This window comes from Mustela nigripes, chromosome 12, assembly GCF_022355385.1.
Source record: "Mustela nigripes isolate SB6536 chromosome 12, MUSNIG.SB6536, whole genome shotgun sequence".
Lineage (NCBI taxonomy): Eukaryota > Metazoa > Chordata > Mammalia > Carnivora > Mustelidae > Mustela > Mustela nigripes.
In genome coordinates this window covers 1,736,082-1,740,692 of record NC_081568.1, presented here as the reverse complement: position 1 = coordinate 1,740,692, position 4,611 = coordinate 1,736,082, and the positions used below count along the sequence as shown (strand labels likewise).

General features: G+C 51.0%; 1 long non-coding RNA gene across 1 annotated transcript; it reads right to left on the bottom strand.

Annotated features, from left to right (window-relative positions):
- Positions 1 to 1,562: 1,562 nt before the first annotated feature.
- LOC132027711 (uncharacterized) lies at positions 1,563 to 3,272 on the bottom strand. The gene is made up of 3 exons (XR_009407170.1): positions 3,192 to 3,272; positions 2,833 to 2,955; positions 1,563 to 2,332 (listed from the first exon to the last, which is right to left on the bottom strand). It is a non-coding gene; the product is annotated as an uncharacterized LOC132027711 (long non-coding RNA).
- Between the last annotated feature and the right edge of the window lie 1,339 nt (positions 3,273 to 4,611).

Genomic DNA, 4,611 nt, shown 5'->3' with positions numbered 1-4,611 from the left:
TGACCCCCACGTGGGTGCCCCGGTCTCATCCCTCCCTCCAGCTATTGCCTGACTCTGTGTAAAACCGGATCCAAACACATTTTAACATCTTACAAGACGGGGAACTTTCCGGTACACTATCCCGGCAGAAACACTGGGCCTCCCGGGAAAGCCTCGAGCTCGGTCCACCACCCCCACCGTACAGACGACCTTGAACAAACGTTGTGCAAACGGGAAAACATATGGTCCCAGGGGACCCTCTAGGGACCTATTTGAGGGCTGCCTTGGAAGCCAGGAGCCTGTGTCTGGTCCCCCCCGTGGTGGCTGCCCACCGACCCAGAGCCCAGGGACAGACAGCAGGCAGGGGACAGCCAAAATGTGGCCCAAGTCACAGCACAGACAGACGACAGTCTTCAAAGGTGTTTACTGTGGTGTGTCTGTTAAGCCTCATTTTTAAAAGTGTTTTTTTTGTGGAACTTTGTTTTTCTGTTACTAATTTTCATTAGACTGTTGAAGTACATTCAAATTAATAAGCATTTATTGACATAGGTCACACAGAATTCCAAAAACTGTAGTCCACAATGTATTTTGGGGAAAAAAAAAATAAGATACTAAGAAAATCCAGGAGCAGCCACAAAATGAGCCAGCCGTACCTCCCGAAAAATGCGGCCTGCCCCGACGCACGTCCCTGGTGCACAGGCCAGGCCCGGTCGCCGAAGGCTGAGGCACAATAACCACTGACCTCGGGGGCCCCTCGCCACGGCCCCCCGCTCCCGGGGCAGCCACTCCTCGGATTAGCTGTGACGACATCCTGGGGGAAATTACACGATAGTCTAGATTTGGTTCTCATTTCTTCGGGAATATTTGTACAAAACAAGGCATCAATGAAGCACACAGAGTGATTTCCCAGGATCTTTGAAAAGCAATCCGTCGCGAGGCTGGCATTCACACGGCCGTGGCGCCTTTCGCCGCGAGTCTGGGACGTGTTCCCTCCATCTGCCAGCCTCATTCTTCTGCGGCCCAAAATCTCAACAAGCTTTAGAAAGTTAATCGTTAACCACTCTCCGCTGTTGCTGAGTTGTGTAATGGCACCGGCGGAGCGCAAGTGCGGGGCGCTATCTCTCTCCCCATCTACCGCACATTTAACTACCTTTGATCTTATCTAACAGTAGATGCAGAACTGAAATAATCACCATTTAAATATATCAGGTTGTTTGACAGAGGTACTACACACAGGGAAAATCAATAACGATTATACAATCACCAGATACAATGTAAACGGCATACCGCCAAGTCTTTACGGGGCGAGATAACATCGCAGAAATCCCAACGAGAGTCAATAGCCATTAGTTTTTAAGAGTGGACACTTGAACCTGTGTGTGTGGGTGTGTGCCCTGGGGCCAGCTCCCCATGGGTGTAGGATCTTAAAATAGATGAGGTTCAAAGAACTAGAGAGAAGCCAGCTTTGGGAAACGCGTCTCAGCGTCGGCGAAGACTTGCTGAACTCCCGTCAACCCGCGCGTTCTCTGCTTCTAGGAAAGCAGGCAAGAGCTGCGGGCCTTGAGCTCGATCTTTGGGAAAAGTCTAACAGCTAAGGAGGCTTTTGTAATTATAGTTCAATCAAGGGTCTGGAGCCTTCGGGACAACCCTGAGAACGCGGTCCGCAAGCATCTGGCAGGGCTCTTCGCAGCGGGAATTTGGTCCTAGCGCCCGGCGCGCCGCTCGCAGCGAGGAGGGCAAGTGACAGTCGTTAAGGGCACGTGGGTTTGGCGCTATTTTGTTCAAGGCCGTGGAATCCCGACATTCTCACTAACGGATTTTCACCCTTGAGTCATTTGGGAAAGGAAACAGTTTTCACTCGGGAAATACCGCCCAAGAGGGCCTGGGTCCCGGAGACCTGTGTCCGGCCTCCGAGAGCTGACGCACGACAAGGACTCTTGGCCAGGATTGAGGAATCAGGAAGCGGATCCAGTAACGTAAGCGCTTATCAGCTTTCCGGGTTGGTCTCGGGCAGAAGAGGAGCCGTGACGACCGTCCGTTCCGAGCCCTCAGAGCCACCCCGGAAACGCATGTGCCGGTTCCACGGACATATCGGTCCCTCCTCGCCATCCGGTCGCCACCCCAACAGGCCCCCCTTTGCAGGCATTAATCAAGACGGCAGCCACCGTGTTCTCGCTCTGCTGACCCCCGTCGGGAGAGGCGTTTTGGAAACTGCCCGTGTCGCTCCTCGTGTGCCCCCACGGGGGGACACACTTGGCACACCCGGACCCTAAGCCAGCACGGCGGGACGAAGAGAAAGCTCAGCAAAAACTAGAGTGCCGTCATTCCTGTCGCCTTAGAGAATTAACAGCTCCTGGAAGGAAGACAGGCGACGCTTTATAACCTTATCCTCACCCTCTCCAACCTAGCTGTCAAATTTACTGTTTAAGCTTTTCTCTGTAATCACGCGATTATGCACGCGGTCACCCTCCCCACCCATCACCCCGTCTAATGGTTTTAAAGGGAGAGGAAATTACTCGTCTTCCCGGCCGGCACTTGACACTTTTATGGGTCGGTTGTAATGAAGCTATTCTTTGGCTTTAATGGAGACCTTGATCCCGACCAGTGTGAATAATTGTCAAAAGGTGATTAATTAAATATTCACCACTCCCCTATAAAATTGATCAACATATTACATTACAGAGCTCCAAAAGTTATTTTATTTCTTCATTCCACTTCAAATTCTATGCATTTAAACAAGCTTTAAGCCGGAGCCATATAATTTCCTCCACATTAATTATACATACACACTGACTAAAGAAAGAAGTGTTTTACACCTTTTTTAACTCTGTAAAAGATGCCGCCGTCACTTACGGCACTGAGAAGTCCCGCCTGAGAAACGGAGCGCCGGCCATTTGCTTCCCTGGCGAACACGGCCCAGTGACCGTGGTTCAGGTTGTACAGACACGCAGCTTTATGTGACCTAAGTGCCCAAGACTGAAAAATAAAGAATATCACCAAATTCAATCGATAGATACAATTCCAGCTTTTAGAAAAGCTTCCCAGGACGAGGCCCCGTCGGGGAACCTTGCTCACCCATCCCTTCAAACCCTTGAGGGCCAGCCGCTGAGGCGGGGACCGGGCCCGGGGAAGGGAGATCACCGACTGGGCACTTTGCTGAGAAAAATAAACCCTGGGCTTCCCTCCTCACCACGCCTCCCTGCTCGGCTCACCCCGAGTAAATGCAGCGTCTTCGAGAGGGTCCGTCCTCCTGCTGGTGCCCGGCCCTCCCGCCCAGCATCAGGCTGTCCTCCGCTCTGACTGCGAGGCGAGCAGGGATCTCACACGCACACACACACACACACACACACACACACTCAGTAAGTGCAAACTCCCGCGGGGCTCAGCAAACAAACGAGACTTGATTACGAACAGCAAATACACGGGACCTGGTGCATTATGTTTAAAAATCAGTGAAGATAAAGGGGAAAGTTATGAAAAGTAAAACAAAGCGGACTGTTCTGTTCTATCTTCTAGACCAGCGTCTCTGCGCGTGCCAGGGGGCGGCCAGTGAGAAACGGGGCGGTGCACAGCTGGCACATCAGAGCAGCACAGGACAGGGGACGCCTCCCAGAGACACGGACGCCTCTGCCGCGGGCTCGCAGAGATGCCAGCCGGCCGGAGCCCGGTGCAGCAGGCGTGGTGGGCGCTCACCGGGGATTCCTGGTGAGGCAGAAGAACCTAGGACTGACCCCGTGTGCCCTGGGACCTCGGATCCAGGTGTGCTCCGAGCCCACGCACTGGCGTTCTAGAAGGTCTGGGAGACACCCCTCCGTGCTGATTACTGATTTCGTTGACATAGTCAATCAACCCTCTCCACGCTCCCCCCCCCCCAGGCTCTTAAAATATCATCGAGTGAGCATAGCAGAGAAAAAAAATGAGCAAAAAGAATAATATTTCAACTTGAACAAACTTGCTATTTGTCCATTGCTCACACAGGTCTGTTGGAGCCGAGCTGATGCGGGCAGTGGCCACGGGAGTGAGTCCCACAAAGGGACTGGGTTTAATCATCCAATCCCAGACTGTATTGATTTTGGGACTACTTGCAATGACTATATAAATAAGCCATTTCTTTGCAACTGTATCTGCAGCCGGTCATGAACCCAAAACCTTCACAACCTGGTCCAAAGTGAATTATGCCCCGCAGAAATAAATTAATAAAACTAACACAGCCGGGCTCCTCCACCAACTTATTTTCACGTTTCAAGAGCTTAAAAATATAAAATCAATAATCATTTAGTCATAAGGGTAAATGAAGCGACATAACATCAAAGTATAGCCTTTAGCTATTCAAGTCATCCCAGGTAATTTATCTCATCAAAAGGCAGTGGTAATAATCCTTTCCACTCCGAGACAAGCTGCCACACAGCTGCGGTATTATCCTAGAGTAAACACGTTGGGAGAAAATATTAAAAATCAATATCTGTTTCCTTCTATCAGACCAGATGGCATCCATCATAAATCCGTCCCCGTAAAGAGTCCTTGGAGCCGGGTACCCAGAGTGAGGAAGACGACCGAATTAACAACAGACAACGAGGGTCCGCTCAATGGGGAGTGACAGCTGGATTTCTTTAAAATTTCAGGATTTTACAA